Here is a 24,247-nt window from a genome sequence, read left to right on the forward strand (position 1 = left end):
TGTCTATGAGATAAAAATTAGATCCTTTCAAGTTCATGTCTGTCCATTCACAAAAGAAGAACATTATTCAAGTACAAAATTGCTAAACACTCCCTGAATATTCATAGAAGTACAGGTGCTGAGGCTGAAGCTCTAATATTTTGGCCACCTGATGTGAATAACTGACTCATTGTGGGGGGGGGGTGGGGGGAACTGATGCTGGTAAAGACGAAAGGCAGGAGGAGAAGGGGATGACACAGGATGAGATGGTTGGATGACATCACTGACTCAATGGACATGAGTTTGAACAAGCTTAGGGAGTTGGTGATGGACAGGGAGGCCTCGCCTGCTGCAGTTCATGGGGTCACAAAGAGTCAGACACTACTGAGTGACTGAACTGAACTGAACACCTTCTCCTGCCTTTTCTGCTACATCTTGGAAATTATACCTTTAGCTTGATCTGTTCTTCCAAATTAAATGTTAAATATTTTAAAAATACTCCCCTTTGGTAACAACACTCATTGTAGACTAAAACACAAAATTCCTGGAAACATCTCCAAATTTACTAAACAGAAACCCAAATATCACAATAATCCCTCGCACCAAAATGACACCAGATGGTCCATGGTATTCTGTTTCCTTACTGTGTGGAGTCAAGAACCTAAACTCTGTTAGGTTTAAACAGAGTTAAACTTATTTAAACTCTGTTCAAATACAGTATTGAGTTTCTCATGGTCTTGGCTATAAGGGCCTCAATAAAAGAGTTTACTTAAAAGTAGAAGTAAGAACCAGGAACAAGACAAGGGTGTCCACTTTCCACACTATTATTCAACATAGTTCTAGAAGTCTTAGCTACAGCAATCACAGAAGAAAGAGAAATAAAAGGAATCCAGATCAGAAAAGAAGTAAAGCTCTCACTGTTTGCAGATGACATGATGCCGTTCATAGAAAATCCTAAAGATAGTATCAGAAAATTACTAGAGCTAACCAATGAATTTAACAAAGTTGCAGGGTATAAAATCAATACACAGAAATCACTTACATTTCTATATACTAAAAACAAAAAATCAGAAAGAGAAATTAAGGAAGCAACCCCATTTATCATTGCAAAAACAGAATTAAATATCTAGGAATAAACTTACCTAAGGAGACAAAATAACTGTACACAGAAAATTATAAGACACTAATGAAAGAAATCAAAGATGGTATAAACAGATAGAGAAATATTCCATGTTCCTGGGTAGGAAGAATCAATATTGTAAAAATGAATATACTACCAAACACAATCTACAGATTCAATGCAATACCTATCAAATTACAAGTGGCATTTTTCACAGAACTAGAACAAAATATTTCACAATTTATATGGAAACAAACAAGACCCTGAAGAGCCAAAGCAGTCTTGAAAAAGAAGAATGGAGCTGGAGGAGTCAAGCTTCCTAACTTCAGGTAATACTACCAAGCTACAGTCATCAAGATAGTACGACTCGCACAAAAACAGAAATATAGACTAATAGAACAAGAGAGAAAGCCCAGAAATAAACCCATGCACCTATGGGTACGTTATTTTTAACAAAGGGAACAAGAATATGCAATGGGGGCAAAGACAACCTCTTCAATAAATGTTTATGAGATAATTCAATAGTTACATGTAAAAGAATTAAATTAGAACACTTCCTAACACTATACACAAAAATAAACTCAAAATAAGTCAGACACCAAATGTAAGACCAGAAACTATAAACTCTTAAAGGGAAACATAGGCTGAACACTTGATGACATAAATCAAAGCAAGATCCTCTATGATCCACCTCTTAGAGCAATGGAAATAAAAACAAAAGTAAACAAGTGGGACCTGTTTAAACTTTAAAGCTTTGCACAGCAAAGGAAACTATAAGCAAGGTGAAAAAAAACAACCCGCAGAATAGGAGAAAATAATAGTAAATGAAACAACTGACAAAGGAATAATTTTCAACCCATACAGCTCAATGACAGGAAAACAAACAAGCCAGTCAAAAAGTGGGGAAAAGACCTAAACAGACATTTCTCCAAAGAAGACATACAGATGGCTAACAAACACATGCAAAGTTGCTCAACATCACTCATTATTAGAGAAATGCAAATCAAAATTACAATGAGATCACATCATACCAGTCAGAATGGCCCTCATTAAAAAGTCTACAGACACCAAATGCTGGAGAAGGTGTAGAGAAAAAGGAATGCTCCTGAACTGTTGGTGGGAATGTAAGTGGATACAGCCACTATGGAAGATGGAATGGAGATTCCTTAAAAATCTAGGAAGAAAACTGCCATATGACCCAGCAATCCCACTCCTAGCCATATACACTGAGGAAAATAAAATTGAAAAACATGTATCCCATTGTTCATTGCAGCACTATTTATAATAGTTAGAACATGGAAGCACCCTGGATGTCCATCAACAGATGAATGGATTAAAAAGTAGTGTTACATATACTCAATGGAATATTATTCAGCCATAAAAAGGAACTTAGTTCTAATTAGGTAAACTAATCTAGAACCTATTATACAGAGTGAAATAAGTCAGAAAGAGAAACATAAATATCATATTCTAATGCATATATACGGAATATATAAAAAATAATACTGAAGAATTAATTTGCAGGGCAGAAATTAGAAACAGACAGACAGAGATAGGAAATAGACTTATGGACTTGGGGAGAGGGGAGGAGAGGATGAGATGTATGGAAAGAGTAACATGGAAATTTACATTACCATATGTAAAATAGATAGCCAATGGAAATTTTCTGTATGGTTCAGGGAATTCAAAAGGGTCTGTATATCAACCTAGAGGGATGGGATAGGGAAGGACATGGGAGGGAGGTTCCAAACAGGGGAGATATATATATACCTATGGCTGATTAGGTTTGTATGCAGGTCAGGAAGCAACAGTTAGAACTGGACATGGAACAACAGACTGGTTCCAAATAGGAAAAGGAGTTCGTCAAGGCTGTATATTGTCACCCATTTATTTAACTTATATGCAGAGTACATCATGAGAAACACTGGACTGGAAGAAACACAAGCTGGAATCAAGATTGCCAGGAGAAATATCAAGAACCTCAGATATGCAGATGACACCACCCTTATGGCAGAAAGTGAAGAGGAACTAAAAAGCCTCTTGATGAAAGTGAAAGTGGAGAGTGAAAAAGTTGGCTTAAAGCTCAACATTCAGAAAACGAAGATCATGGCATCTGGTCCCACTACTTCATGGGAAATAGATGGGGAAACAGTGGAAACAGTGCCAGACTTTATTTTTCTGGGCTCCAAAATCACTGCAGATGGTGACTGCAGCCATGAAATTAAAAGACACTTCCTCCTTGGAAGGAAAGTTATGACCAACCTAGATAGCATATTCAAAAGAGACATTACTTTGCCAACAAAGGTTCGTCTAGTCAAGGCTATGGATTTTCTTGTGGTCATGTATGGATGTGAGAGTTGGACTGTGAAGAAGGCTGAGAGCCGAAGAAATGATGCTTTTGAACTGTGGTGTCGGAGAAGACTCTTGAGAGTCTCTTGGACTGCAAGGAGATCCAACCAGTCCATTCTGAAGGAGATCAGCCCTGGAATTTATTTGGAAGGAATGATGCTAAAGCTGAAACTCCAGTACTTTGGTCACCTCATGTGAAGAGTTGAATCACTGGAAGACTCTGATGCTGGGAGGGATTGGGGGCGGGAGGAGAAGGGGACGTCAGAGGATGAGATGGCTGGATGGCATCACTGACTTGATGGACGTGAGTCTGAGTGAACTCCAGGAGTTTGTGATGGACAGGGAGGCCTGGTGTGCTGCGATTCATGGGGTCGCAAAGAGTCGGACACGACTGAGTGACTAATCTGATCTGATCTGATCTGATGGATGATTAATGCTGAGGATTGACAGAAAAGAACAAAATTCTATAAAACAATTATCCTTCAATAAAAAAAAAAATAAGTAAATACATTTAAAAAAATGTAAAAGACCACTAACAAAGTACTAGGATAGAAACTGGGTGGCTTAAACAGCAGAAATTTATTGTCTCACATTTCTGTGGGTAAGAAGTACAAGATCAAGGTGTGGCAGTGTTGGTTCCTCCTAGGCTGTGAGAGAAAATTTGTTCCAAGTCTCCCCTAGCTTTGGTGGTCTGCTGGCCATCCTTGTTGTTCAGTGGCTCACAGAAATATCATTTGATCTTTTCCTTCATCTTCACATGCCCATCTCCCCCTGAGCATGTGTCCAAATGTCCTATCTTTATAAGCATACTGGTAATATTGGAATAGGGCCTTCCTTTCTCCAGGAACTGCAGAAGGAAATGGCAACCCACTCCACTACTCTTGCCTGGGAAATCCTATGGATGGAGGAGCCTGGTAGGCTACAGTCCATGGGGTCTAGAGAGTTGGACACTACTGAGTGACTTCACTTCACTTTACTCCAGTTAAACCTCAGAATATCTTGACTAACTGTATCAGCCCTAGCTCTATTTCCAAATCAGGTCATATCCTAAGTTACTAGGGGATTAGAATGTTAGTATATTAATTCTGAGAGAATGAAACCAACCAATAGCAATGTTCTATGATGTGAATGAGGCATATATATATATATATATATATATATATATGAATGAGACTTTTTTGTTTATAAACTTTTTTAAAGACCATGTTCTGATCCTTCACAGAAACTGCCGCACTGAGAATGTATTTGCCCTAAACTCATCTTTAATGGGCTTCCCTTGTGGCTCAGCTGGTAAAGAATTTGCCTGCAATGGGAGAGGCCTGACTTTGATAGACAGATAACAAACATATACATGCAGGGTGAAGCAAATTGTTTTTGACTGGATTTCAGTAAGCAAAGTAGACTTGAATGAAAATTACCAGATAGATGAAAGTGAAAGTGAAAATTGCTCGATGGTGTCTGACTCTTTGCGACCACATGGAATACAGTTCATGGAATTCTCCAGACCAGAATACCAGAGTGGGTAGCCATTGCCTTCTCCAAGGGTTTTCTCAACCCAGGGATCAAACCCAGGTGTCCCACATTGCAGGTGGGTTCTTTACCAGCTGAGCCACCAGGGAAGCCCAATAAGTAGAGCAGAGTCCAAAAGTCTACCTAACAGTTTGGAAATACTGTCGGACACCAAGTACCTGTTCAGATATCTCTGACTAATCCATTACCACAGAGTTTACTCTAACCTTCTTATTTATTTACAGCACTTTTCTTTGATGGTGAGCAATTTGATTGCCATTAATTACAATTCATTAACTTACTTATTTAACCCTAATAATTCAATCAAATCATCTGATACCACTTGTCATATTCTAGTAAAGTATAACGTGATAAATGTATACATGTAGGGTATTAGGTGGAAGTCAAGGACAATTTTACCACAGACATATCTCTGTATTTCATTGGGATGTGCTGAAAAGATGTTCATTTGCCTGTTGAATCACTTCAGATCCTTTGTTGAAAATGAATTGCATAAGTGTGATTCTATTTCTGGAATCTCACTTAACTTCCACTGATCGATGTTCCTCTTTTCCTCCCTCCATCCCTTCTTTTCTTCCTTCCTTTCCAGTAAAATATTCTCTTGATAGTAAGTCATGAAGTCAGCTATTACAACCACCAAAGGATGTGTTTTATTCAGTAGATTTTTTGTCATTGTAAGTTCATACAATTTTCCCATTTAAAGTCAAACTGTCAATTACAAAAATAATGCTTGTATTATAACACAAGTTGCATTGAACTTATAGATATATTCTTCTAAGTTTACATTTTTTCCATCTGTATAAATCTTCTTTAATTTTAGCAATATTTTATAGTTTTCTACATAGTTATTTTAAATTTTAATTTAACCCTAAGCTTTTATGTTTTTGTAGCTCTTGATAAGGGCTGAAAATTTTAGAAATTTTTATTTCCTAATGTCTACATAACCCTGATGCTGTGATGGAAGAAGACTTGGAGGGGAGTGTAGATTCTGCATGTAGATGACATGTAAATACTCTTTGAGCACATGCAGACTGAGCAGGGAAGGACTGTGCTCTTTCCTAAACCTGGATGAGCTCTGGAAATGGTCTGTCCTATGTAAGTGTTACTTTATTAATTTTGCATCATAGATCTTAAGAGACTGACAGTTTTTTATACCTTCCCTCAGATACTTCGTCTAAGAAAAAGTTTGCTCTGTATCAGCAGTACTGAAATTTCCACCAAATCTTTATTTGTTGTTGCTTGTTATAAGGTATTTTCAGTATCCTTTCCCTCACACCTGTTTAGTTTTCTAGGGCTTCACCAGCAAGATTGAGGACTTACATGGCAAAAATTTATTATCTCACAGTTTTGGAGGGGCAAGAAATCCAAGATCATGATGTTGACAAAGTAGATTCTTTCTGAGGATTTTGAGATTTAATCTGTTTCATGCTTTTCTCCAATTCAGTCTCTGGATTGCTAACAGTTATTGGTGTTTCACAGTCTGTAGAAGCATTAGCTTGATCTCTGTCTTCATCTTCACCTGGGGACCTTCTTTAGTGTGGGCCTGTGTTTAAATTTTCCCTTTTGAGAAAGATGATGTTCATTTGGATTAGGGTCTTCCCTATACCAATGTGATTTCATCTTAACTACTAATGTCTGAGAAGACCCTATTTCCAAATAATGCCACATTCATAGGTATGAGGAGTTAGGACTTCAACATATAAATTTGGAGAGGACACAGTTCTACTGATATAATAACCATTAGATATTCCTCATCCCTCCAGAACTGAAAAACAAAATATCTCTAGGTTTTTGCAAAAGCTCCCTGGAGGGACAAATCATTTGAGAATCACTATTTGAGAATCACTTTTGTAAAATAATTAGCTTTTAAAAAATCTTATTACCTTTGAACTGTCATGTTGTAAGAAAGCCTGAGATAGTTAAATTGAAGGCCATAAGACAGAAGGGTGGTCAATCAGCACCATCTGACTACAGAGGGTAACCCATGGCTATTTTAAGATGTTTAATGCCACAGTCCAATTTCTGGTCACTATAACTCACATGCTTAATATGAAAGACATATTATTTTCATTCACAAATTCTTTGTCTCATTGGACTTAGCTTGAAATCTAAGTTGTCATTTATTTATTTATTTATTTTTATTATTATTATTATTTTTAAATTTTATTTTATTTTTAAACTTTACAATATTGTATTAGTTTTGCCAAATATTGAAATGAATCCACCACAGGTATACCTGTGTTCCCCACCCTGAAACCTCCTCCCTCCTCCCTCCCCATACCCTCCCTCTGGGTCGTCCCAGTGCACCAGCCCCAAGCATCCAGCATCGTGCATCGAACCTGGACTGGCGACTCGTTTCATACATGATATTATACATGTTTCAATAAATTAAGCCCAGGTATAGAAGAATATACTTAACTATACTTTCTCTGTTTTAGTGTTTGTATTTGGCTTGTCCTGATTTAGAGATACATTGATTAAAAATATAATTTATCTGCTTGCCCACACTGTCAATATGCAAGCAATGGACTCTCATTCAAGGAGAGAGGAGAGGAGAAAGGTACAAAGTAAAACCTGATGCACAGTGCTTCTGTGAATCCTGCTTTGCAAACCATAAGGAATAGTTTTCTCAGATTCATTCCTGCCAGATCTATCTGCTTCTTTGCATTATTTCCTCTCTACCTTAGAGTGACAGTTAGATGTTGTCTTCAAGGTGTTTAGAACTTATTTGTTTTTGTTTTTTTTTGTCTAGCTAAAGAGATCTATATGCCTCTGTCTTAACTTATTCTACAGTCTTAACAGCAGTTTAAAAGCCATACACCCTTCACCTTGCCCATGAAGCTCAATTTTACGGGCAATGTCCTAGATTTGATCATTATTCTGAGTACATTTTGAAAATCTCTGCCAGATGTAGTCTGGAAATAACTATCATATTTATTTTCAGCACCACAGTCCTGGGTTAAAAATATATTTTTTTCTAAAATCTGGTTGAAAATATCATTAGCTCATCTTCTTCCTCTTCTAGTTGTTCAAAGGTCATTCAACTAAACTAGTGGGCAATTTCAACATTTTGCCATAGAATATTATTTGTCATATCTATGAGACTTCTATGTGTATCTTTTATCTGTCATTTCAACATGGGACATGGAAAGGATCTCCAGTTTGTGGTCCCACATGACATCATCCTCCTTGGCCAGCATCTATAGGTTTCTCACTGCTCTTGTAGATGTCATTAAAATTATATCCATGCCCTTGCATCCTGTTCCTAAAATCAACCCAATGCCACATGCATTTGGTTTTAGTTATGAGAGCACTTCTAGATACTATTTCTAGTTCAATTATCTTTACCTATGGAACAGACAACAATCCTCATAGAGACTTATAACAAACACGTGTACTATTTCACAAAAATATGTGTGTTGACAGGTGGTCTTGCCACTCTGCATGTTGCTTGCTGGAGTCAATGATGAATAAATCTTTCATTATTATACTCACATTCTACTTTTTTCCTGAATATATATTTTTTCTAAGATGAATATTATATGGAGAAGGAACCTGTGGTCCTTGGCCCCATATTCTCACCTTGCCTTTTGTTTGTGGGGGAAAAAAAGTTAAAGATTAAGCTTAATGAAAGTAGTGAGAAAAAGCAAAAGGAAAGCAAAGGAAAATAGTCCAGCAAGACCAAATAATAAGAGTATATACATTAAGCAAAGTCAAGGACCTTTAGTTCCATGTCAAGGGCTATAGATAATTCGAGTCATATCCTTTGAGCCATTGTGCAGAAAATCCTCAGCAGTGGAAGGAGTTACTACAATCTGGTAGTACGATCAGATTGTAGTCATGACATGTGCTGCCACAATTCTGAGAAATCACCTCAAAGAATTGGGAACAAATTGACCCTGGAATTAAAGACTAACTGTACTTAAAACAATCAAGATGATGCTGATCAGACCACTGATGACCAATATCAATATGACTATCAGAGCTGACTGTGCTATTTCTGCACGCAGCCCTCTCCCTCCATCTATAAAAGCTCTTGTTCACTGATTGTCAGAAATGGGGGAGTTAGTCTTTGGACAAGTGTCCCCTAGGTGCTGGCATCCAAAATAAAGCAAATTTTCCTTTCTACCAATCTTGACCCTTTGTTGGCTTTTGCACAATAGGCAGTCAGTTATTTTTAGTTAACAAACATAGCTCCATTAATTGTTCATGCTTTTTAAAAATAGTGTAGACTTTCTTTTTAACTTATTTATGTCTTTATATTTATATGCATTTCCTGAGTCTAAATAGATTGGACAATGTGAATCTCAATTGTATATTTTTTAGCTCATTGACTTTAAATATAATTATGCTATGAGAATTTTTGTTCAACCATTTGGCTTTTGTTTTCCATTTTCTTCTGTTTGTTTATGCTTATTTCATTTTGGTTATACTATACATTTTCTTGTTTTCATTTTTGTCAAATAATATTATTTAAATATATTTATTGGTTTTAATCATGTTCATACATATCTGTATTATTTTTTAAATTGTTGCTGATTGTATAGTCTACTAGAGTTAATTTGTGCTATTTCACATAAAATATAAGAATATCACATCAATATAGTTCCATCTACCCTATTTGCTATACTATTATTGTCACATCTATTATGCATATTTATGTTGTAAATGCCACAATTCAGTGTTATAAAATTTTCTTGAAACACTTGTTTAATATAATAAATTATACAAATAAAGATAAGAAAATTATATATTTTAATATATTTTCTTAGATATTTCTCATTTTGAAAACCTTCCTATCCACTTATAAATGAGTTTTCATTTGGCATTATCTCCCTTCAGCCTAAAGAACTCCTTCAAAATGTTTTATACTGAAGGTATTCTAAGAATGAAATCTCTGTAGTAATATTTAATTTGATTCTCCACATTGTGATACTTTGTGTTGTTCTTGGTTTCTGTTTTCTTCCTTTATATAATAATATTAATTAATTATTGTAGAATGTTAGCATGGTTGAAATAAAACTCCAAATTCTGTCTCACTGGTTTGGAAGCAGCTGAAAGTGCTTAGCTCTTCATATTTTGACTGGTTGATTTCATTGGGAATCTTGGAATTCCCCTATATATGTACTGTTCAGGAATTAACCAAGGATTTGTGATCTCAGTATAAAACCTATGTGCCCCTCCATATTTCCTTCCCTCCGTTCCTGGGCCACTTTTGTACTCTTTTGGAAGTCTCAAACTCTTTTCTGACTCTTTACATCTGAAAGATTGTAGCTTTCTGCTACTGCTTCCACTGCCCGTACAAAGTGGACTGAAGGTGCCCTAAGATGGGAAACAATATAAGCACAGATTTAATCCAATTAAGAGTTTCTTTCATTTATGAGTTGACTCCTCTCCAGTGTCTGCCTACTTCTGGTCCTGTTTAGTGTTTTCAAATAGTTGTGTTTTGTTGTTGTTGTTTTGTTTTTTATTGTAATTTGTTCAATGTTTACGTTTGTCTCTATACTATCCCACTGTTACCAGAAGTCTCTAGGTTAAAGTATGACCTCTTTTGGTGTGCTTTCATAAGCCTAGTTTATCTCAGATCTCTGTAAGCTCTGATAATTGCCAAAATAAAATATTTACTGTGCATTTTTTCTAATCCCTTTATTCCACATTGTGCCTCTTTCATGAATCAACCACCCACTGCTATTGTATCCTCAACCTTGTCATTGCATTCCTTTTATAATTAATAAGCTTCCTATGTATTTATTAAGAACAGTCCTTACCTTTTTGTATTAAAACCTTCTCCATTGTAGTTATGTCATACTGCATCCAGCCCTCTTCAAGGCAGCAATTTTTTCTATACCACTGAAATTTCAAGGTCAAGGAGTGGAGCCAATTCTTATAATTAACTGGTACACACACACAAAAAGAAAAAAAATGTAATTTTCCCTGAATTCCTTCAATTCCTATTTAATCCAGTTCCCTTGTTCTCTCTACTTCAGCTCCTCAACACTGCTGGAGGAAGACCACACAATTATGAAGATAGATTCCAACATAAATTTATGATCTCTACTTTTGACTGAACTTTAATACTACCTAAGTTATTGCAACTGAAGCTTTTTTTTTTTTTTTAATAAAAGAGACAGAACCCAGTAGGATCAGCACTACTACAGTGATAAATTTATTTGTTTAAACAGTAAACAGTAAACTTGGGAGTGGGAACAATGTCATTGGCCCAGATCCATTAGGGATGGGAACTCTGCCACATTTGGTTGTCTCTCTCTCTCTTTAGTTCCTTCGGATATCTTTCTGCTTCTCCCCTTCTTCAAAATTCTATTTCATCAAATTTCTCCCACAAAGTTGAGCAAAATTTTTTGCCAATAGTTGTGGGTTGTGTTTTGCATTTCCAATATCAAACCCAGTCTGAGCATCATTTTCTCAAATTCCTCAATCTAAATCCCAAGAATGGTCCTTGACTCTGGTTTAAGGAAGATGCAAACTCAAATTAAAGTTACAGCTCCTGCAGAAAAATGTAGCTGCAAGGATTATTTTTCAATTAAATTCAATGCAACATGCAAGAAAATAGATACTCAATTACATATGAACTATTTTTCACTCTCCTTGTATTCTCAAATATATCACTTTTCCCATCATTCACAGAAGATAACTAAACTTCTGAATTCCACAGAAAATAGGTGTCATCAGATGATAACTCCCCAAAATTCTCCCCCAAATCTCTACTCTGACTTATATGTATCTGTTCTCTCCATTTGGTTAATTTTCTGCTTAATGACAGATCTGTCTCTCTTTCAGTCTAAAGATAATGTTGTCACGGGATTTCTAGACCTTTGTCTTACCATATCCCCTCTCTCTTTTGATTATTATCTGTTTCCTGTGTATTTCTCCTCTCTGTTTGTATTAAGAACATCCCATGAGTACACAAATATTAATAAATAAGATTGGATCCTGGCAAGAATGAGATGACCCATTCAAAACAATAAATTTGAGGATATTTAGTAGAATACTACTTACAAATGGGGGCAGGTGTACTGAAAACTGAAAGATAAGGTTGGATCTTTTCTGCTGGTCAATCTGAGGGGTTGAGTGGACATACATGAGCCCAACCCAGGGAGGCTCTGTGGAGACTGAGGCTTGGGAGTAATGTGAAGCAATGATCAGAGATGGGGGGCAGCAGGCTGTAGGAGCCCACAAAGGGAGGAACCAACTTCTGTGTCCTCCTCCTTTCTTTTTACAGAGAATCTCACTTTCCAAATTTAAATTTAAAGCAAGGTATCCTCCTGGATATAGAGTAGATCTGGAAAACAAATAGGAGATATCCATATACTCCATGAGACACTTAAAATTTCAGAGAAAAACAAACTTTCTCTTCTTTCACACTTTCCCCTTTAGACTTATAGCACCTTCTCCCCTGACCTCTCAAATATTCTCAGGCAGTAATTTCATCTTGCTTCCTCCACTTTCTTGTTTAATCTATCTCTCCCCTTCCCCCTTCAACATTATCAGCAACACTAAGTGCCACTGAAACTGTTCTTCAGTACTTCTCTAAGAGTATTTTTTTCTGGACAGTTTTCACACCAAATTGTACTGGACTGTCCCACAATATTTGGCAATTTCTTACCATCTCTTCTTATCTCACACACTCTCTTCTCCTCCTTTTACTTCTGATTCCAATGGTGTAATCCTTTGTCTATCCATCCCCATATTTTGGTTTCCCTAAGTGCCTGTCTTTCCTCTGTCATTCTTTCCTTTGTCACTTCCTAACTGATGTTGTAGAAATGGCAGGCCCTCCAGGACTGTCCCCTCTGCTTTGATGCACAGATTAGGATTATGCAGGAAAGACTCTACTACAATAGTTTACAGTCTCACACACACAGTGTGTCTGCAGTTCTGCTGCTTTGTGGCTCCACTGAACACACTGCTTCTCCTCCTGTGACCCCAGAGCAATTACCCACTTATCTATTCTGGGTATCTGAGCAGGTTTTTTTTTTTTTTCTCTTTTTTACTTTACATTTCTGAACACCATACAAATCTATCCTGTTATATTGTTAACTAAATATCTTCTGAAATGATCCAGTTACGTCAAGCCTTGTTTTCATATCTATGCTCTAGACAACTGATTGTTGTGAGCATTTGACATTTTTCCCTCCTTCATATGTAACCCTTCTATAAAAGAAAAGGAAGAAATAAAATTATATTATTTTTTAGAATGTATTATTTATTATTTTAATATAAATTTATTTATTTTAATTGGAGGCTAATAACTTTACAATATTGTATTGGTTTTGCCATACATCAACATGAAAAATTGTACACGTGTTCCCCATCCTGTTTTATGATTAGAATTACCTCTCAAACTGTACATTTGATTAAATTTATCAGTTTAACAGCTCCCCATTGTCCTAAATATTCCTAAGATGATGTTTCTGATTTTGATTGTACCTAATACACCAACCTCATTGCTCTCAGAGTAATTTTTGTCTACACTGAACATCTTTGAGTCCTTTGAATTCCCATGCTTTCTTTCTCTGCTCACCATATGTTATTTTATTTGAAATTTCTTCCTGCAACAGTCATAGTGTTAAGATATACATGACAGTTTATAAATCATCAGCAGGTAGTTCTTTCAATCTGAAGATAAAATTTCATTTTCCACATCATGGGAATAAATTTGTCAGCTCATATGAATAGATTTGGTCATCTTGAAAATCATACATAGTGAAAACCATTGACTTTTTTGGGGGGTCCATTATTTTGGTTTAATGACATCAATGTTTTACAAAGCTGTAAAAATAGTGTGAAATTTTACACTTTTTTAAAAACTTAAAATTATATCAAAGTTTGTTAAAGATTTAAAATATCCAGAATAATCTTGAAGTTAACTTTAGTCATTTAATATTCTGCTGAAATGATGAACTGTAATTTATCAAACTATGCATATTATTGAATCTGGAGGTTGATTTTGATCATTGGTGAATTTGATGGTATAGCAATGACCATCTTGTTGATCTAATTTTCATTCCTCTGTTGAAATTTGGGCACAAATTTATTTTTATGGTGCTTGATATGTTTCTTTAACTTTTTTGCAGAGGAGAAGGAACACCATCTATTATTTTTTTTTTTTTTCTATCAGATTCTTGTTAGGAACTCAGTACTTTATAGTTCAGCTCATTTATTTAGCCCCTTCAAAGTAACACATATTATTACTTTCATTAAAATAGAGAAAATTGACTTTCTGTTAGTATAATAAAAAGATCTGTAGTTGAATTTGAGAAATTTTCAGAAAATTAGATATGGGCTTGTGTAGCCCTGGTGAAATATGTTGCCTCTGGGAATGTTAGTCTAACTGTGGATTGGCTGCTCTGGAGCAATGAATCACAACATTTCTAGTTCTACCATGACTCAGCATAAAAGTGATTGTGCTATGGCCTGTGGAAGCTCAAATTAATTTTATATCCTATATCCTAGTCTTTTTCTTTTTACAAACACTTAAAAATATGTGCTTAAATCTACTTTCTAGTTATCAAGTTCTCATCACACACACAAAAAATCCTATCCGTAGAACACTATTCAGATTTTCAACATACAGTGCATTTTTAAGCATTTTGTTGTGTTTTCTTTTTTGTTGTTGTTGTTTACTTTCATTTGCCAACATGTTTAATGGCTAACCACCACTTCTTTTTTTAAAATGTCATTTGTTACACATTTAGAGATGTGTGTCATTAAAGTTTTAGCAGATAAGTTTTGCTCAAATAATATTTCAATTTCACTTGCTCATACCTAGTCTTGCTAAAATGGTGTTCTTATTTGCTTAACCACTTATTACTTGAGAACCAAACAAGAATTTACATCAAGGATGTCTTCTTTGTGTTAGATATTGGAAGCCTTTATATTTTAGGAAACAAAAAGTAACAACTTATTTCTCACCATCAAAATGTGGTGGAAATAGAAAGACTAATGTTATAATAATGGTATATTGTTGTTGTTTAGTCACTAAATCACGTCCAACTTTTTGCAACTCCATGAAAGAGAGCATGTCAGGCTTCCCTAGTCTTTACTATCTCTCAGAGTTTGCTCAAACTCATGTTCATTGAGTTAATGGTGCCATCTGATCATCTCATCCTCTGTCACCCCCTTCTCCTCCTACCCTCAGTCTTTCCCAGCATTAAGGTCCTTTCAAATCAGTCAGCTCTTTGCATCAGGTGATCAAATAGTGTAGCTTCAGCTTCAGTATCAGTATATATGCAATATTATTTTCTTTTGGTATTACATTAATTACTGAAATTCAATATGCAAATCATTCAAGAATTATAAATTCATCAACAGATTAGTTAATTCCTAGTTAATATACACTTAAAATTTGAATTGACGCATCATACTTATCAGACTCTTTTGTTGACCATGATGGTTACTCCATTTTTTCTAAGGGATTCCTGCACACAGTAGTAGATATAATGGTCATCAGAGCTAAATTCACCCATTCCAGTACATTTTAGTTAGCTGACTCTTAGAATGTCAATGTTCACTCTTGCCATCTCCTGTTTGACCACTTCCAATTTGCCTTGATTCATGGACCTAACATTCCAGGTTCCTATGCAATATTGCTCTTTACAGCATCAGACCTTGCTTCTATCACCAGTCACATTCACAACTGGGTATTGATTTTGCTTTGGCTCCATCCCTTCATTCTTTCTGGAGTTATTTCTCCACTGATCTCCAGTAGCATATTATGCACCTATTGACCTGGGGAGTTCCCCTTTCAGTATCCTATCATTTTGCCTTTTCATACTGTTCATGGGGTTCTCAAGGCAAGAATACTGAAGTGGTTTGCAATTCCTTTCTCCAGTGGACCACATTCTGTCAGACATCTCCACCATGACCCGCCCAACTTGGGTGGCCCCACATGGCATGGCTTAGTTTCATTGAGTTAGACAAGGCCATGGTGCTTGTGATCAGATTGGCTAGTTGTATGTGATTATGGTTTCAGTGTGTCTGCCCTCTGATGCCCTCTTGCAACACCTACCATTATAACTCAATATTTACTAAACTTTATCTCACTATTTTAACACTTTTGACAGTTCATTTTAATGCACTTTTTATTTCTTTTTGAAATAGATTTTGAAATTGCTTATAGGCTTAGAGAAAGCTTAATAATAGAATAATTACAAAATTAAATAATTATGAATATTCACATAAAAACTGGATTTGTAACTGCATTACATTTTTTTATTTCTCTTTAGAAAAAGAGATTAATCATGGATTTAAAAAAATTAATTGTAATAATATTTTCAAAGAATTGTAAAGGATTTTAGTTGCTATAAAGTGTGGATCCCAATAAACTGTGGAAAATTCTTCAAGAGATGGGAATACCAGACCACCTGACCTGCTTTTTGAGAAAACTATATACAGGTCAGGAAACAACAGTTAGAACTGGACATGGAAAAACAGACTGGTTGCAAATAGGAAAAGGAGTACTTCAAGGCTATATATTGTTACCCTGCTTATTTGACTTATATGCAGAGTACATCATGAGGAACGCTGGGCTGGAAGAAGCACAAGCTGGAATCAAGATTGCTGGGAGAAATATCAATAACCTCAGATATACAGATGACACTACCCTTATGGCAGAAAGTGAAGAAGAACAAAAGAGCCTCTTGATGAATGTTAAAGAAGAGAGTGAAAAGTTGGCTTAAAGCTCAACATTCAGAAAAGGAAGATCATCGCATGTAGTCCCAACACTTCATGGGGAATAGATGGGGAAACTGTGGAAACAGTGTCAGACTTTATTTTGGGGGGCTCCAAAATCACTGCAGATGGTGATTGCAGCCATGAAATTAAAAGACACTTAGCCCTTGGAAGGAAAGTTATGACCAAACTAGACAGCATATTCAAAAGCAGAGATATTAATTTGCCAACAATGGTCCATCTAGTCAAGGCTATGGTTTTTCCAGGGGTCATGTATGGGTGTGAGATTTGGACTGTGAAGAAAGCTGAACCTTAAAGATTTGATGCTTTTGAACTGTGGTGTTGGAGAAGACTCTTGAGAGTCCCTTGGACTGCAAGTAGATCCAACCAGTCCATCCTAAAGGAGATCAGCCCTGGGTGTTCTTTGGAAGGAATGATGCTAAAGCTGAAACTCCAGTACTTTGGCCATCTCATGCAAAGAGTTGACTCATTGGAAAAGACTCTGATGCTGGGAGGGATTGGGGGCAGGAGGAGAAGGGGACGAAAGACGATGAGATGGCTGGATGGCATCACTGACTCGATGGACGTGAGTTTGAGTGAACTCTGGGAGTTGGTGCTGGACAGGGAGGCCTGGCATGCTGCAATTCATGGGGTCGCACAGAGTCTAATACGACTGACTGACTGAACAGAACTGAACTGAAAGATTTTTTTAATCTTTTTAAAATCTTTAATCTCTCTTTTTAATCTTAGAAAACAAGCTTTTCTCTTTATTATTGTTTATTCACTGAGTGCATGTGGATGTTCCTGGCTCATCAGTATGTTCTACACGGGAATTTATTCAGTGACCTGTGATCTTCCAACTTCTGACTCTTGTCTTTAGTTCTTCAGACGTCTCACTTTCAATAAAAATGTTGAAGAAGAAAAGGAGTGAAAAGATATATTCATTGCAACACTATTTGCAGTAGTCAAAGCAGAGAAGCAATTTAAATATCCATCAACATGAATGGAAAATGAAGATGTGACATACATATATATATGATATATTCAATATAAGTGTATATCTACATATATACATTCATATATATAGATATGTATGTATATATATATATATATACTAAGTCGCTTCAGTCTGTCCAACTCTGTGCAACCCCATAGACAGCAGCCCACCAGGCTCCCCCATCCCTGGGATTCTCCAGGCAAGAACACTGGAGTGGATTGCCATTTCCTTCTCCAATACACGAAAGTGAAAATTAAAAGTGAAATCACTCAGTCGTGTCCGACTCTTAGCGACCCAATGGACTGCAGCCTACCAGGCTCCTCGGTCCATGGGATTTGCCAGGCAAGAGTACTGGAGTGGGCTGCCATTGATAATGGAACCGTGCTCAACAATTTAAAAAGAATGAAATAATTCCATTTGTAGCAACATAGATGGACCTAGTGATAACCACACTAAGTGCAGTAAGTTGGAGAAAAACACATACCACATAAAATCATTCTTTTGTGGAATCTAAAGTGCAACATAAACAGACATTTTTTTTTTATGAAAACAAAACAAACAGGTTCACAGATATAGAGAACTGACTTATGGTTGAAAAAGGATACTGAGATGAGGAAGGGAAGAATTGGGAATTTGGGATTAACAGATGGAAACTATTATATAGAAAACTGATATAGAACAATTTCTTACTGTAGAGTTTAGGCAACTATATTCAGTATCTGGGGATAAACCATAATGGAAATATATATATGAAAAATTATATATATATATATATATATATATATATATATATATAAAGTGTATATGGATGGTGACTGCAGCCATGAAATTAAAAGATGCTTGCTCCTTGAAAGAAGAGCTATGACAAACATAGATAGAGTATTAAAATACAAAGGCATCACTTTCCTGAAAAATGTCCACATAGTCAAAGCTAAGGCTTTTCCAACAGTCATGTAAAAATGTGAGAGTTGGATAATAAAGAGGGCTGAGCACCTAAGAATTGATGCCTTTGAATTGTGGTGCTGGAGAAAACTTTTGAGAGTCCCTTGGATTCCAAGGACACCAAACCAGTCACTCCTAAAGGAAATCAACTCTGAATATACATTATAGAAGGACTGATCCTGAAGCTGAATCTCCAAAACTTTGCCCACCTGATGCGAAGAGCTGACTTATTGGAAAAGACCCTGATGCTGGGAAAGATTGAAGGCTAAAAGAGAAGAAGCAGCAGAGTATGAGATGGTTAGATAGCATCACCAATTCAATGAACATGAATTTGAGAAAATTCCGGGAGATAGTGAAGGATAGGAAAGTCTGGCACGCTACAATCCATGGGGTCTCAAAGACTCAGACATGATTTAGCAACTGAATAATAAAAACATGACTCAGTAACTTTGCTATACAGCAGAAATTTAATACTACATTTTAAATCAACTATACTTCAATAAAATTTTTTAAAAAAAGAGCAAAAGATTTATAGGACAGTTTTATCAATGTAACTGCAAGACAAAAATATCCATTTTCAATTGGTCAGACCTCATTTACACAGTCTCATATATATGCAGGATAATTAAGATTGTACCAGAAAAGGAAAATAAGAGCCAAGCAAATAGCTTCTACTACAAGTTTTCTGCTGACAGATGTATAAAAATACAAAATAATTTATAAATTCTCGATTGTTTTTATATAGTATTTTGTATGTAGTATTTCTAGCATAAATGTTACTAAATCACATGATTATCCAAAAATACTATATGCATTATTAGGCTCATTTAACTTTGTTTAATTTTGTTTTTGCTTTTTCGTTTAATCTGTTTTTTTTCCTCCTGCATTTTATTTTATTTTATTTACTTGTTATATTTATTGCTTTATATGAAATCCCTTTAAACATTTTAATATGTTTTACAAATATAGGGCATTAATATTAACTAGTACAAATATATCTCTGAGATATGTTGGGTTTGATTCCAGACCACAACAAAATTTGAAAATCTCAACAAAACACTTCTATATATATTGTTTTGTCATTGGTTTCTAAGAGCATATAAAAGTTATGTTCACACCCTACTGTGGTCTATTAAGTGTGTAATAGCATTATGTCTAAAAAATGCACATCCAAGCCGTAATTAAAATATACTCTATTTCTTAAAAAATGCAAATAATTCTTTGAGCATTTAGCAGGTTTTAATCTTTTTGCTGATGGAGGATCTTGCCAAGAGGTTGATCACTGGTTAAGGTTGAGGTAGGTTGCAGTAATTCTTTAAAATAGGGCAATGGGATTGGCCACATTGATTGACTTTCTTTTCTGAGTGATTTCTCTGTAGCTTGAAATGCTATTTGATAGCAGTTTACCCACAATTGAACTTCTTTCAAAACTGGAGTAAAATTTCTCAAATATTGGTGCTATTTTTATCAACTAAGTTTATAGAATATTCTAAATTATTTTATTGCCATTACATTTATCCTCACAGAATTTCAGGAACTCACTTTCTTTCCCCATCCGTAAGAAGCAACACCTTATCCATTCAAATTTTATCATGAGGTTGCAGCAATTCAATCACATCTTCAGGCTCCATTTCAAATTGTAGCTATCTTGCTATTTCCACTACACTAGCAGTTACTTCCTCCACTGAAGTATTGCTCCCTTCAAAGTCATCCATGAGGGTTTGAAATGACTTCTTCCAAATTCCCATTAAAATTAACAGTTTGACCTCTTCCTATGAATTGTGAGTGTTCTTCATTGCAATCAGAATGGTGAATCCTTTCCAAAACTTTTTCAATTAACTTTGTTCAGACCCATCAAAGGGATCACTAACTATGGCAACTATAGTTTTATAAAAATGTATTTCTTAAATCATGAGATTTGAAAGTCAAAGTGACTCCTTGATTTATGAGCTGCAGAATGGATCTTGTGTTAGCAGGCATGAAAACTATTAATCCCTTTGTCCATCTACATCAGAGCTTTTAGATGACCAGGTGCATTTTCAAAGAGAGCAGTCAATATTTTGGAATACTTTTTTTTGTTTTCCTGAGCAGTAGGTCTCAACAGTAAGCTTAAAATATTTAGTAAACCATGTTGTAAACAGATGTGCTGTCATTCAGGCTAAGATCTTCCATTAATAGAGTGTAGTCTGAGTAGATTTAGCATAATTCTTTGGGACCCTAGGACTTTCAGAATGGTGAATGAGTAATGGCTTCAAGTTAAGTCACTAGCTACATTAGCTGCTAACAAGAATTTGAGCCTGACTTTGAAGCTTTGAAATAAGACATTGGCTTAACCTTTCTAGGTATGAATACCCTAGATGATGTTATCTTCCAATAGAAGGCTGTTTCATCTACACTGAAAATCATTGTTTAGGGTAGTCACCTTCTTGAATCATCTTTTCTAGACCTTCTGGATAACTTGCTTCACCTTCTATTTCAGTACTTGTTGATTCACCTTGTACTTTCATGCTATGGAAATGGGTTCTTTACTTAAACCCCATGAACCAACCTCTGCTAGCTTCAAGTTTTCCTTCTGTATCTTCCCACTGTGCTGAGCCTTCACAGAGTCTAATAGGCCTTGCTCTGGATTAGATTTTGGCTTAAGATAATGTTTGTAACTGGTTTGATCTTCTTTTCAGACCACTACACCTTTCTCTGTATGAACAATAAGGCTGTTTCACTTTCTTAATTCTTTATTAATTCATGCTCACTGCAACAGCATGTTTAACTTTCCTCAGGAACTTTTCCTTTGCATCCACAACTTGTTTGTTGGTGCCAGAGGCCTAGCTTTCAGCCTGTCTTAGCTTTCTATATTCCTTCATCATTAAGCTTAATCATTTCCAACTTTTGATTTAAGAGAAAAAACATGTGACTCTTCCTTTCACCTGAATACTTCCAAGGTATTAATTGGACTAATTTCAACATCATTATGTCTCAGGGAACAGGTAGACCTGAGGAGAGACTAGGGAATGGCCAGTCAGTGGAGCAGTCAGAACATAATCAACATATACTGATTAAATTTCCCATCTTATATTGATGCAATTCTTACAGCTCCAAAGCAATTATGATAGCAGCATTAAATATCACTAATGACACATCATCATAATAAATACAATAATAATGAAAAGTTTGGAGTATTTGCAGAATTACCAAAATGTGACACAGACATACAAAGTGAGAGAATACTGTTAGAAAAACGGTGCCAATAACCTGCCTACATAGGGTTGCTACAAACATTTTTTGTGAAAACCTTATTTTATGAAAAATGTAATGTCTATAAATAGCAGTGAAACAAGGTATGTCTGTAGTCATTTTATATTAAGTCACATATATTAATAAAAATAAAAATGAGTATGTAAAAGGTTAAACATTTAGGATTATCTAAGTTTACTATATTTTACATATTTTCTGTTTTCTTTAACTGTAAACTCTTTTGAATTAGGAATTATTTGCAATCATTCATTTTTAATTAAATGACTTTATTTTTGAATAGTTTTAGATATGCTTAATAGAAACAAAGATAGTACAGTGAAACTGAACACTGTAACTGGCTTCCACTGCTATATATACATTATGCTAAATACTATGCTATATTTATCACAATTAATGAACCAAAACTGATAAATAATTTTTTACCAAGGCCCATATATTATTTGGATATCCTTGCTGCTAAGTCACTTCAGTCATGTCCGACTCTGTGCGACCCCATAGACGGCAGCCCTCGTCCCTGGGATTCTAGAGGCAAGAACACTGGAGTGTGTTGCCATTTCCTTCTCCAATGCATGAAAGTGAAAAGTGAAAGTGAAGTCGCTCAGTCGTGTCTGACCCTCAGCGACCCCATGGACTGCAGCCTTCCAGGCTCCTCCATCCATGGGATTTTCCAGGCAAGAGTACTTGAGTGGGGTGCCATTGTCTTCTCCGTGGATATACATAGTTTTAATCTAATACCACTTTCTTTTCTTTTCTTTTCAAAGATCCAATCCAAGATACCTTGTTACTTTCGTTTGTCATATCTCCTGAGAACTCCACAGACTTTCCTTGCTTTTGATGGATTTGACATTCATAAAGACTACTGACCCAGCACTTTGTGGAGTGTCCCTTGGGTGAGATTTGCCTGATGATTTCTCATGCTTAGACTTAATGAACATGCTTTTAAGCCGAAGTTCATAAAGTGTCATTGTCATTTCTTCATCGGATCAGATCAGATCAGATCAGTCGCTCAGTCGTGTCGGACTCTGTGACCCCATGAATTGCAGCACCCAGGCCTCACTGCCCATCACCAACTCCCGGAGTTCACTCAGATTCATGTCCATCGAGTTGGTGATGCCATCCAGCCATCTCATCCTCTGTCGTCCCCTTCTCCTCCTGCCCCCAATCCCTCCCAGCATCAGGGTCTTTTCCAATGAGTCAACTCTTCGCATGAGGTGGCCAAAATACTGGAGTTTCAGCTTCAGCATCATTCCTTCCAAAGAAATCCCAGGGCTGATCTCCTTCAGAATGGACTGGATGGATCTCCTTGTAGTCCAAGGGACTCTCAAGAGTCTGCTCCAACACCACAGTTCAAAAGCATCAATTCTTCAGCACTCAGCCTTCTTCACAGTCCAAGTCTCACATCCATACATAACCACAGGAAAAACCATAGCCTTGACTAGATGAACCTTTGTTGGCAAAGTAATGTCTCTGTTTTGAATATACTATCTAGGTTGGTCATAGCTTTCCTTCCAAGGAGCAAGCATCTTTTACTTTCATGGCTGCAGTCACCATCTGCAGTGATTTTGGAGCCCAGAAAAATAAAGTCTGACACTGTTTCCACTGTTTCCCTATATATTTCCCATGAAGTGATGGGACCAGATGCCATGATCTTTGTTTTCTGAATGTTGAGCTTTAAGCCAACTTTTTCACTCTCCAGTTTCACTTTCATCAAGAGGCTTCTTAGTTCCTCTTCACTTTCTGCCATAAGGGTGGTGTCATCTGCATATCTGAGGTTATTGATATTTCTCCCAGCAATCTTGATTTCAGCTTGTGTTTCTTCCAGTCCAGCGTTTCTTATGATGTACTTTGCATAGAAGTTAAATAAACAGGGTGACAATATACAGCCTTGATGTACTCCTTTTCCTATTTGGAACCAGTCTGTTGTTCCATGTCAAGTTCTAACTGTTGCCTCCTGACCTGCATACAAATTTCTCAAGAGGCAGATCAGGTGGTCAGGTATTCCCATCTCTTTCAGAATTTCCTACAGTTTATTGTGATCCACACAGTCAAAGGCTTTGGCATTGTCAATAAAGCAGAAATAGATGCCTTTCTGGAACTCTCTTGCTTTTTCCATGATCCAGTGGATGTTGCCAATTTGATCTCTGGTTCCTCTGCCTTTTCTAAAACCAGCTTGCACATCAGTGTTTTTACTATTAACATCAGTCTTTTTGAGTGTAACTTATCTGCACAAATTACTTGTGATTGTTTTGTATAGATGTGCCTATTTTTCCTATTTTATGAGTGTGGACTCATGGATATTTATTTTATATTTTGGATAATAAACCAATGTTCCTATATATTGCTGCTCAAAAGATTCTGGTCATTGGGAGTTGGCACTTTTGTTCCTTTGA

Source organism: Bos javanicus, chromosome 9 (genome assembly GCF_032452875.1).
Source record: "Bos javanicus breed banteng chromosome 9, ARS-OSU_banteng_1.0, whole genome shotgun sequence".
NCBI lineage: Eukaryota > Metazoa > Chordata > Mammalia > Artiodactyla > Bovidae > Bos > Bos javanicus.